Source organism: Camelus bactrianus, chromosome 26 (genome assembly GCF_048773025.1).
Source record: "Camelus bactrianus isolate YW-2024 breed Bactrian camel chromosome 26, ASM4877302v1, whole genome shotgun sequence".
NCBI classification, from domain to species: domain Eukaryota; kingdom Metazoa; phylum Chordata; class Mammalia; order Artiodactyla; family Camelidae; genus Camelus; species Camelus bactrianus.
The window spans coordinates 2,353,199-2,366,004 of record NC_133564.1 but is presented as its reverse complement, the minus strand read 5'-3'; the positions used below and the strand labels follow the sequence as shown (position 1 = coordinate 2,366,004).

General features: G+C 42.5%; 1 long non-coding RNA gene across 3 annotated transcripts in view; it reads right to left on the bottom strand.

Annotated features, from left to right (window-relative positions):
• LOC141575086 (uncharacterized) overlaps positions 1–12,382 on the bottom strand; it is a 65,556-nt gene extending 53,174 nt beyond the window's left edge. Inside the window, exons 1-3 of one of the 3 annotated variants that reach the window (XR_012502402.1) lie at positions 12,119–12,382; positions 2,582–2,859; positions 514–708 (exon numbers count right to left, since the gene is read on the bottom strand). This is a non-coding gene — a long non-coding RNA (uncharacterized LOC141575086). The remainder of the gene's footprint in view (positions 1–513; positions 709–2,581; positions 2,860–12,118) is intronic. The other 2 variants (XR_012502400.1, XR_012502401.1) reach the window with 2 other exon arrangements.
• Positions 12,383–12,806: the final 424 nt, after the last annotated feature.

Sequence of the window (12,806 nt, the reverse complement as noted above, 5' to 3'; positions counted from 1 at the left end):
AAAAGTAAACTTGTTAACTTTTAGTCCAAATTAGTAACTAAAAATAGAAACACGAAAAAATTCTTTGCAGGGGCATTGTAATGACAATTTTTTAAATTTCTTAAACCTAGGACTATTTACATATCTGTTCAATATAATGTTAAACAGCCATTAAAAGGGATTTAAAAGAATTATATTTATTAATATGGAATATATAATAAAAGGAAAAAGAAAAAAATGTGAAATAGTAATTTTCATTTTTGGAAGGGAAAAATATCTTCATTTGAACAAAAAAATGTTTAGAAGGATTTTAAGATTCTTTATGTATAACTAAGGTACAGATGATTTTTAATTCCACTGTTTTTAATTCCATTGGATTTTAATTCCAATGTTCTTTCATTTTCAATTTTGGGGGAAATTTTTATAATAAAAAAACTTTAAAATTGTTCTTGCATAAATACATTAATAGATATATTTATGACTACATTCTCTGGCTATTAAAAAAGATCTCCTAGCTTTGGATCTGAAACATACATTCCATAATGCAGATTCTGACTGACTCGCCTCCCAGTCCAGAGCAAAGGCACGGCTAGGGTGACATGTTTCAAATATCATTCCAGGGAACATGCAGGCTCCCAGCCAACGGCTGCAAAGGGACTGACACTGATCTGCTTGCTCCCAGCTGCAGACCATCACAGATGAGTTTAGATTCATAGGCTCAAGTTTTCTCTGTCAAAAGAAATCAGAAAATGTTAGACTTTTACTTTCACCACGGGAACAAGAAGTTGTTTGATTTTCTTTTATTAAAAAAAAAAACAAACCAATTTGAACCTGAAGAAAAGACATTTGCTCAAAATACCACAGTAGCAATGAAGGTGCTCTGGCTGGCAGGGACTTGTTGGATTCCTGTGAGTGCTGGACTCCTCACATGGAATTCCCTTGGCACTCCAGAAGGCCTGTGGTTGTCCCCATGTGTTTGTGGCCATATGTGGTGCACAAAAGTCTCTGGCTTTGCCACAATTTCAAAGCCTTTCTTGGCTTATGAAAGGCTTTGCACTCAAATGGAGTTTTCTTGAGTCCACTCACTGATGTCATTCACCAGAGTTATAGTCCAGATCTGACATTCTAGACTCTTAAAATCTTGCAGACATTCAAATGGTTCAGGTTTGGATGTGTATTCACCTCTGCAGGCCTGGACCAAATTCCATAAAGCCACCCGGACAAGTTCAGCAAAATGCAAAGACATTTTTCTTTCTGCAAGACTGAAATGTCTGTGAAGCTATAAAAACTTCTGCATCTACAAAAATAGGGAACCAACTCATCAATAACATATCTATCCATAATGCATGGACATTTGAAAAAATACTGTATTTACTCCTATTAAATTCTATCTGGCTTTTGCCAAATTGTGTCCTAAACTGTAAGGAAAGTATATAAATGTAGAGAATTTTTGACCTTTTAAGAGAAAAAGGAACGCTCCTACTCGGTTGGTGGGAATGTAAATGTTGCAGCCACCATGGAGGACAGTATAGAGTTTCCTTAAAAAACTGAAAATATACTTCCGTGTGATCCAGCAATCCCATTCATGGGTATATGTCTGGAGAAAAATATAATTCAAAAAGACACATGCACCCCAGTGTTCACAGCAGCACTATTTACAATAGCCAACACACTGAAACAACCCAAATGTTCACTGGCAGATGACTGGATAAAGAAGTTGTGGTATATTATATATATATGTATATTTACATATATACACGCATATACACACACATATATACACATGAACACACACACACAATGGAATACTGCTCAGCCATTAAAAAATTAAATAATGTCTTTTGCAATAACATGGATGGACCTACAGGGTATTATGCTAAGTGAAATATGTCAGAGAAAGAAAAACAAATATTATATTTATTAACTTATATGTATATCTAAAAAATAAAACAAATTAATTACTATAATAAAACAGAAATAGACTCACAGGTACACAGAACAGACTGGTGGTTACCAATGGGGAGAAGGAGGAGAGGGAGGCAGGAAGGGGGTAAGGGATTGAGAGGTAAAAAGTACTATGTATAAAATGGATAGGTTATAGGGCTGTATCATACAGCACAGGGAAATATAGCCATTATTTTATGGTGACATTAAATGGAATATAATATATAAAGATGTTGAGCCTCTGTGTTGTACACCTGAAAATAATATGATGGAAATCAACTACTCAATTATAAAATACTTAATCAAAGTTTTTTTCATATTATTTGCAATAAGTTAGAAGCCAGCACTGTCAATAGAAACATAGTGCAAGTCACAATTTTCCAGTAATCCCATTTAGACAATAAAAAGGAACAAGTGTACTTAATTCCAGGAATAATTATATTTATCCCAAAATATCCAATATACTATCATTTCAAAAGTGATTAACACTTTGAAAACTTTTAATAAATATTTTACATTATTATTGTTGTACGAAGTCTTGAAAATCTATTATGTATTTTCCACTTATAGAACATCTCAATTCACAATAGTCACATGTGGCTGGTGGCTACCATACTAGACAGAGCAGATTACACCATTCACACTTCTGATAAATTACCTGCTCTTATTTATTTAAAAAACTTCCAGAAAAGGCTTTAGATATTCCCTATATCTAACAAAGCAACCTTGACGGGTGAGGAATATCTTCATTATAAAGTGAAAAATAAAGGTAAGAGAGCCATGGTTACATGTAAGTTAATGTAACAATTCCTTCTTAATTCATTCAGGACTTTACAATCTTTCTTCATATTCCAAGGATTCACTGTCACTGTGCAATGTTTTTCACTATAATCATCTTTGGAATTGAGAGGCTTCTGATGACCCTGCTTTGTGCATCTGTACATAAAAGAAAATAACAAAACAGAGAAAAAGACCTTATTAAAGATAATTTAGGGGGGTATAGCTCAAGTGAAAGATCATATTCTTAGCATGCACAAGGGCCTGGGTTCAATCCCCAGAACTTCTTATAAAAATAAAATAAATAAAAACATAATTACCACCCCCTGCAAAAAATTAATTAATTACTTTAATTAAAATTTAAAAAAAGATAATTTAGAGAAGCCTTATCAGGCTACAAGAGCTACAATGAATGCCCCTCCCCCATTAATTTAGAAGAAGTTTCACAATATTTCCCAACATAAAGGCTAAAATATAATTCGGAACACTTCCTGATGGTCAGCATCATTTTAACAAAAATGTAGATAATTACTTCCCTGGTGTCAAAGCTCTGTCAGAGATGGGCACAGAAAATTTAGTAAAAATTATTTTGCAACTACCTTTGAAAGAAATGCTGAGAAATGATCTTTTCTGTTGGAAATTAGCCTGCTTTTATATTCTGCAGTAGGCATACGTGTTTACAAACCAGGCAGGAACTGGATCATATTTTACACATACTTTAGAAACTGATTTGAATTTTGCTCTCTACCTGCAAGGCTATTTCTTAGGTAATAACATAAGCTGGCCACTATACTAAATTTTGTTTCCCTGTTTGCTTAATCCTCACAACTCTGTAAGCTGCTATTATTACACCCATATAACAGACATAGAGCTTGAGACAGAAAATAATTTGGGTAACTTGGTAAATGGTGGAGCTGGGTAATATCGCAGCCAGTCTGACACTCAAGTCCATTCTTCTCACCGATGTCTGATACTGCTGCCTACATTCAGCAATGACTCCTGATTTCATATTTAAGTGTGTCATTTCTAAAAGTGCAAAGCTATATTAGTACTGCTGTGTAAATTATTCTTTTCAGATGTGATTGCCAAAAAAACAAAAACAAATAAAATCAGGGTGCCACTGAGGGGAGGGCGAACTGCATATGGATGGACACAAGGGGACTTTATGAGGACACAGTTGCACAACTCTAGAAATAGTTAAAATGGCTGACTTGTACAATTATAATATGTGAATTGTATGGCCTGTAAATTACACCTTAATACAGCTATTAAATTAAGAAACTGAGATACCAAATTAAGACTAAAACACATATATATATATATCATACATAGTACAACAGGCAAATATCATTATTTACTGCACCATTTTCCTTCATGCAGCTTCCTTTCCTCACCTGTTAATGAAAGGATGATTCATTTTTAAAATAGCCTTTTAATTTATTCAGCAAATAATTTTTGACGGCCTACAATGTACCCAGGACTACTCTAGGCACATGGAATAGATCAATAAACAAAACAAAAGTCCTGTCCTCACGGAGCTTGGTTGGAGTCTAGCCGGGGTGGGGGGTGGAGATGACAATACACACAACAGAGCAGCAGAGGAGGTGGCATGCTAGGAAAGAGGAACCATGGAAAAAAGTAAAAAGGGCAAAGTAAAGAGAGTTGAGGGTATAGGATGAGGGTGATGTTGTATTAAATACCAGAGCAGGGCACACTGTGAACTGAGGTTAGAATTAAGACTAGGAGGTGAGAAGTCCCAGGAGGACGGAATAACCATCACCAAGGCCAGCGTGACCTCGCATGTTCCAGAATGGGGGCACGGCTGGAGCTGCGGAGAAGGGTCAGTGCAGATCCTGTATGGCCTTGGAGGACATTGTAAGGACTGTGGCTTTTACCCGGAGTGAAATGGGGAGGCACTGCAGAAGGACGACACAATCTAACTTAGGTTTTCAAGGCTCACTTGACTGCGGGGTGAGAATAGTGCAAACGGGTCAGAGATGAAAGGTGGGAAGCTACTGAGAAGGGCTATGCAGGAGGAGAGGACAGTGGCTCAGGGCAGGGAAGCAGCAGTGGAAACAGGAGCCATGGTGAGAAGTGGCTGGGCTCTGGATATGTTTTAAAGGCAGTGTCAAACCAGATCTATTGACAGAATTCATGTGGTATGTCAGTGAAAGTCAGAATAACTCCAAGATTTTTGACCCAAGCAGCTGGAAGGATTAAGTTTCCACTAACTGAATGGGAGAGGCTGCATAAAGAACCAGTTTGGGGGGTAGGAGGACCAAGAGCTCAGTTTTTACACATGTTGGTTTTAAGATATCAGAGTTCCAAGTGAAGATGCCAAATCAGCAGAATATTATAAGAGTCCAGAGTTTGAGAGAAAAAGTCTAACGGGAGACAGAACTGTGGGAATCATGGGTCACACAGGTGGTACAGGAAGACATGAAACCCAGGTACTCAAACATTAAGATACCCTGGCATTAACCATAGAAGTTATCCTTGAGGGCTTGCCTACTAGGTGAGGATATCAGTCCTATTTCCCGACCACCCGAGTTTTAAAAAGGAACTTACAAATGAATTCGTGCAAGACACTGCCTCCAGTGTGTGGGATCAGAGCTGTAGTCAGAGAATGGGATGGTGCACGCTACTCCCTATGGCACATTGTGTGTGTGTGTGTGTGTGTGTGTACGCATATTTGTGTGAGCAGGGGGATGAGTTACACCTGTCTTAAGAAAAAGAGGTAGAAATTCTAGAAGCCGAAAGATGAAAGAATATCCAGATCTGGTAGAGGGAACAGGGGAAACACTGTGTACTGTAAGACATATCCCCATAATGCCATTTCCCACCATTCTTTTATCAGGAACACAGTTGGAACCTGGGGAATTATGTAGATACGTGTGATGTACACAAATTTTCTGACTATGTAACACTAAATATCTACATATGTAGCAAGTTAATGATATTTATATCTCCTTCAAGTTTAATAACAAGTTCACAACAGAAGGAAAATAAAATATTGAGGACTGGTAGAATTATCCTTGAAGGCCTTTCAATGCTCAGAATGGAAGCAAAAGCGGCTTCACCCCACAAAGTATGTCATTAAGAGTCAAGAATGTTTTTTATTTGCTTAAGAAATTGAGAGTTACAACTTCCTGCTTTAAAGAGTTAACTTTAAGACAGATACCATACTATAAACAACATCTATACTGGTGCTTTCTTAAAGCTATTTTTAGTTCCTGCTTGTTCTGATGTACTCCAGAAACTCTGCAAAGAAAACCTTCTATTCAAAGGCTTAAAGGAATAAAAAAAGAAATAACACCGCATTCTTTTAAGTGTTCTCTGTACTGAAAGTCATTTGCAAATGCAGCACTCTGCCACATATCTACATTTTTAACAATAAAGACTTTTGTGCAATTTTTCAATTGCTATGTGACTTTGCGTCAGTCTCTCACTCAGAAGCAGAATGGAGTACCAGAAAATGACACATCATGTCTAAAACTACAGATGTGGAATATGAACTTACACCAGGAAACAGCTAAGTGGGAGGGTAAGGTTTACCTTTTAAGTTACCGTAAGTGCAGTTACACTTTCTCCCTGCTTCCCCTGTGAAGTGAAGAACTAGTCTTTTCCAGGAAAGCTCTCATTCTGAGTACTGTTTTCTTTAAAATATTTGGAGATTCTTTTTTAAGGTTCTTTCACTTTTAAGTCTTTCCCCAACTCTACATCCCATAACAAGTGTTAAAATTATCCAATAGCCTATTGTTACAGAATATACTCTACAAAAGCTGAGGTTTCCCAGGGCTTGGATCCCACAACTCTGCTACCAGATAATCCTAAATCCTTCCTTCCATAACTGACTCTTCTACCAATTCCCAGCTGCGGGCAAATTCGGCTTCTCAGCCCAGTTAACTTTCTAACTCTGCCTACGAACACTCTACTGCCAGTAAGGGAAATCTAAGGGAGCCAACAAAGCCCCTAGTGAGGGTTGCCTCCTTCAAACAATCAAGAGGCCATCACCAAGCAAATATTTAAACCTACTGCAAAACTTCCGAAGACATCTTACAAACAATATAGTTTATATAGATTCATACTATTTGCTCTGGAATAGTGATTTCCAATGGAGGGAACAAAGGACCACATGACCCAAGCAATTATTTAAAACTGCACATAACTATCCCTCTTCACGTGAGGATTCAGGTAAGCCTGTCTTATAGGTCTAGGTGTAACAGAATGGCAGCACCCCTAGCAGTAGGGTGAAAAGCAGCGAGGTAGACTTTTAGTGAAAGGGAGTGATGTAATAGGACCCACCGCCCACTTACCTCCCACCACAGGACAATCATCTCAGATCGAGAACAAACACTTTGGGAAACAGAGGTTGTTTATGTTTTTATGGTATCTGGTGGAAATAATGCCCTGAGTCACGTGAAGTTGTGGCTGCAAAATTGAAAAGGAGACCAGACATTTTCACATTCAGGACACAAATAATCAGCCCCCGAGTGGTCACCATATCTGCTCTCCCCTTTGCCTGTTCACCCCAAAAGCTGCAGGACTCTCCTTCTTGCAGTGACACCCACCATTTCTCACAAATTCCTGCCAAGTTCACGTCAGCAGCTGGTGGTGTCTTAGTCAACATTTGTACTGCTCTGAAGTCTCTCCATTACTTTATATCCTTCTATTTTCTCTGTTGTCTTCCTAGCTACCCTTGCATTCAGAAGCTGGTTAACGCACTAACATTGACTCTGTAATCAGTCCAGGATATAGGAAGCAGAGATTCAACTGTAACCAGTCCCAGAATACTTGTCATGCCACTCTAGTGTCCCAACAAAATACTCTGGCATCCCTCATCTCACCCAAAGAACCACTGAATTACTTAGAGGTTGTAAAAGTAGAGGGTTTCTCTACTGGGAAACACTGGCTTGTGGTAGAGTCTTGATTTCAGTTTTTGCAACTAGTTACAGGCAAAAAGACATGGTCCACAAATTTTCTTCAAGCGTTTGGAATTTAAACTTTTATTAGATACAGAGCCGGCGGACTAACCGTAATCTATGAACATATGGTCATATTATAAAATAATGTCCATGTCTGCCTTACAGCCATGTAAGAACTTGAATTACACCTGCATCCTGTAGGCCTTTAGAATTGGATGTGAAGCATCCTGTGTTAAAAACCTCCTATCCAGTCCCAGAACACCTTAAAGACAACATCACATTAATGCCACTGAATACATTAGTATAGAACTTGTATGGTTAAGTTACATCTCCAATTTCCCAGAGCTGGAAAGCAGATGCCTAGAAAGGCTGGAAAAGCCCAACTACCAAAACAGCTCAAAAGTTGAAGCAGACTCCTGCACCTCCCAGGGCGGAAGGCGGAGGGTGGAGGGGGCATTGCCAACCACACTGTCCTCCCCCAGGACGTGGCATGTGGGGAAGCAGGCAGGAGTGGGTGGCTGGGACTCAGAGGTGGAGAGGTGATGAAAGCAGGAGTGGAACTGCTCTGGTCCTAGAACAACAGAGCTGTAAAAAGCTCGGCTTCAGTTCAACCCACTTCGTCTCCCACTTCCCCTCCCACCTAAGTGACAAACAGAGCACAGTCAGGCACTTTCTGCCCATGACGGTGACTACTAGCAGGAAAGGGACCAGGATAAAAGCATGTCCTACAAAAGATCAGTCTGATTTTAAAGACTGTGTTATAATCAATGAACAGCAGTGTCAGAGAGGGACACTTGTGAGGTGCTCAAATAGGGAGGAAGAGGCTGAGGATCCATTTCCAGCACTTCCATGTCTTTTATCACTCCTATTTCTGACCTTTCCTTTGCCACGTTTTGTAGCACTGCCATCACTGGCAGGTAAAGGGGCAGCAATGAGACTTGGCCGTTTGGCTGATGGGGCTACATTTCCCAGCACTGGAGTGAAAAGGCACTGGAAGAGGAGCAGCTGGAAGATGTGAACCGCGGTCCTGGCCTGTGCCAAACACTAACCAGGTGACCCTGGTTTAGGCTGTTAGTCTCTCTGGGCTTCCAGCTGTTTACTTATAAAAGAAGGTTTTGTCATTGCACAAATATATCCAATATGAAATGTAACGTGAAAGTCAAACATAATGACAACTCACCTGCTTGCCTCAGGGAACAGTAAAAGCACTGAACACTATGTGAATGTAAACACAGAGTTAAGAAAACTGTTGAGGTAAAGCGCTAAACTGAACATGGAGATAAAGTTTTATGGATTTTCTTGGCTTTCTTTTTTAATTGCAACACTGAATTAATAGTTATTAGCTATACTCCAAACCACCACCCCTGCGAAAAAAGTAGGTTAGCACTGCCTGGATGCCTGCTATTGCCCGATGCTAAGCAGGGTGAAGGTATAAAGGAGGCTGAACAAGGGAGTCTTCTCCAGTTACCAGCTAAGTGAGGAGACACATTGGAAACCAACCGGCAATGGTACCAAGTCAGTACTCAAAGACTAGATTACAGGCTACCGATCATGAACAGTGCAGAAATACAAAGAGGAGCTAGAAGTATTTGGAGTAAATAGGGAAGAATCAATGAAGGGGATGGGGCTCCAACTAGTTCTCAGGGCAATTCTAAGCTGTTTTAACTGAGGACTGGATAGGAAAATACTGGTGACTCCTGGATTTTAATAAGGCACAGGTTACCCTAGGAGGCTAAGTCACATAATGATTGGAACAAATAAGGTAAGGCCAAAGTGATTAAGGGTCGAGACTACCTGGCTGAGATCTGGTTGTGGTAAGTCTTTGACTTGACTCTAGATGTTGGAGGGTCAAAACTGAAGGTTGACTGAAAGGAGGGGAGAGAATATCCAAGAATTCAGCAGAAGGAAAAATTCTTGTATCAGGGATGAACGCTCTTCATCAGAGTATCAGCAATCAGAATAGACATTTGAAACCAAAAACATACAGTTCCAGAAGGCAAGAATATGTGGAGGGTGGTGAGAGAAATATAAATCAAAGACCATTCCAAGCCTTTGGGTATTCAAGACTAGAAGAATGATTATGCCACTGAATAAATGGATACGCTGCAAGAAAAATGATTATGAAATCAGCTTTAGACATGTTGAATCTGACATATGAGCTAAGAGTAGGTGTTCTCTAAGAAGCTCAAAATTCAAAACTGAAGCACAGATCTAGAGTACAGGCTTAAGATGCAGATGGACAAGACATGATAAATCTCCTAAAAGAAAACATACGCAAAACATTATCTGACATAAATCTTAGCAACGTTCTCCTAGGGCAATCTACCCAGGCAATGGAAATAAGAGAAAAAAACAAAAGGGACGTAATTAAACTCATAAATTTCTTCACAGCATAGGCAACCATAAGTAAAACAAAAGGAAACAACAACCTACGAATGGGAGAAAATATTTGCAAATGATACGACTAACAAAAAAGCCTTAATTTTCAGAATATATAAACAGCTCATACAACTTAAAAACAAAAAAACAAACAACTCAATCCAAACATAGGCAGAAGACCTAAACAAGCATTTCTCCAATGAAGACACAAATGGCCAATAGGCACATGAAAAAATGCTCGATATCACTAACAAACAGAGAGATTCATATCAAAACTACAATGAGATATCAGCTCACACCAGTCAGAATGGCCATCGCTCAGAAGTTCATGAATGATAAATGCTAGAGAGGCTGTAGAGGGAAGGGTACCCTCTTACACTGCTGGTGGGAATCCAGTTTGGTGTAGTCATTATGGAAAGCATGGAAATCCCTCAAAAAACTAAAAGTATACTTACCCTATGACCCAGAAATCCCACATCTGGGTATATAACTGGAAAGAACTCCAATGTGAAAAGATACCTGCACCCCAGTGTTCATAGCATCACTGTATACAGTAGCCGAGATATGGAGGCAAGCTAAATGTAGCAACAGATGACTGGATAAAGAAGTTGTGGCATATTTATAGACTGGAATATTACTCTACCATGAATAGGACAAAATAATACCATTTGCAGCAACATGGGTGGAGCTAGAGATCGTCATTCTAAGTGAAAGCAGCCAGAAACAGAAAAATACCAAATGATATCACTCATATGTGCAATCTAAAAAAATAGAGAAAAAGACACTGTGAACTCATCTACAAAACAGAAACAGACTTGCAGACTTAGTCAACAATCTTAAGGTTACCAGGGAAAGGGGATGGCAAGGGATATATTTGGGAGTTTGAGATTTACAAATGTTAGCCACTATATATAAAAATAGATTTTAAATAAAGTTTCTTCTGTATAGCAGAGAAACCTATGTTCATTATCCAGCAATAACCTATAATGAAAAAGCCTATACAGCCACCAACTGAGGAAGCAAGAGAAGAAAGGAGAGTTAGTTATGCTGGGCTAGAGCCCACTTCCAAAATCATTGTCAGCCACTGAGGCTGCCCCGAGGGCACTGAGCACTCCTCCCAGGGACAGACTGACATGACATGCGTCCTGTGAACCTGGGGCAGCAGAGGCCGTCCACAGATCTGGCCCTGGGGGAGATGGGAGCAAGTCCACCTGATCCCCTTGGGGCAGCACCCCTCCCCGCAGACCCCGCCTCCTGACTGCACCGCTCCTGCCTCTCAGGAACCCACTGACTTGAAAACAAGTGATCCACGAACCTGGGGCAGCGGCAGGGAGATGGGCAGCGACCTGGCAGGCTGGTCGACTTGCCCCCTTCTCTCCCACGGCCTGTCCAGGGCTCGGCTTTTGCTGCTCCAGGCACGGTCCGCAGGTCAGCCTGCTTCTGGAAGGAGGGCGCGGTGTGGTCGAAGGCAGTGGCGGGTTATGGGGTCTGCCCATGAGAGCCCGTGGATTGGCTTCAAACTCCCCAGCGCATGGCCTGAGATTGGCCTCTGCTGCCCCAGATTCGTGGAACTCAGGTTACAGGCCAGCCTGCTCCTGGAAGGCAGGTGCTGTGCTGTCAGGGAATGGCGGCGGCTGCGATGGCGGGACTGGGGCTGCCCTGTGAAAGCGCGGGGTTTGCGACCATTTCCCGCTGTTGCTGCAGCCATCCCAGCACACTGATCACACTGCGCCCACCTCCCAGTGGCAGCCTGACCTGTAACCTGAGTCACAAGAACCTGGGGATTTAGAGGCCGCCCCCAAGGTCAGGCCGCAGGGAAGATGGGAGCAAATCCAGGGGCTCTCATGGGGCAGCCCCCATTGCATCCGAGGCCCCGCGACAGCACCGCACCCGCCTCCCGGGAGCAGGTCATGGTCTGAGGGCCAGTCAGAGATGCTTCGGAGCCGTCCGGTGCCCTCCCACCTCCCGGGGCAGTACCTGCTCTCCGAAACCCGGGTATAAGCGGCGGCAAAAACGCGGGGTTCAGGAACTACTAATAGCGGGGTTACCACTAACCACAGAGGCGGCTGGGAACCGCCTCAGGGTCCTAACCGGACGCGCGGCCGTGACCTCACCTCCGCACCCCTCCCTGTGCGCCTCCTCAGTCGCACAGCCCAGGCGTCACCCGCCGGCTTCGAGCAGCACGCCCCCACCAGCGCCCCCTTAACTGCCCGGGAGCGGCAGCCAAACCAAGGGCAAGCGGCGGCCCAGACCCCAGGCCGTGTTCCTCTTCCAGGAGCTGGTCCAGGAGCAACCGGCTGCCGCCAGCTTCCACTCGTTCTGGGCGGGTTCCGGCGTCCGCGCATCTGTCCGTCAGCGCGTGCGCGCCCCTCCTCCTCCTCCCTCCTGCAGCGCAAACTGCTCGGGTGGGTCTCCTGCTTTACCAGACCTGGCCACTGGGGCCGGGAGGAGCCAGGTGGTGCCCCTCCTGCTCGTCCCGCCGGGTCTCCATCCCCAGAGCCTTCACCCCGCCACCGACTGGGTCCTGGCACTGAACTAGAACCACGACTGCCCTGGGCCAGGCCACACCCCACCAGCCCCACTTCCCCTGCTCACCTTCCCCTCCCTGTTACTACCCTCCCACCCCTGGCCAGGCCCAGTCTCCCACCAGACCTTAAAGACAGGGCTTCTCCTCACACCGAGGTCTGTGCCCTGACACTCCGTCCTGCTTGGTCCTAACCTATGGCCCCTACACACTCATGCCTCACCAAAGGACCCCCAAAATCCTGAAACTATACTCCTCACCTCTCAGCCAGGTCAATT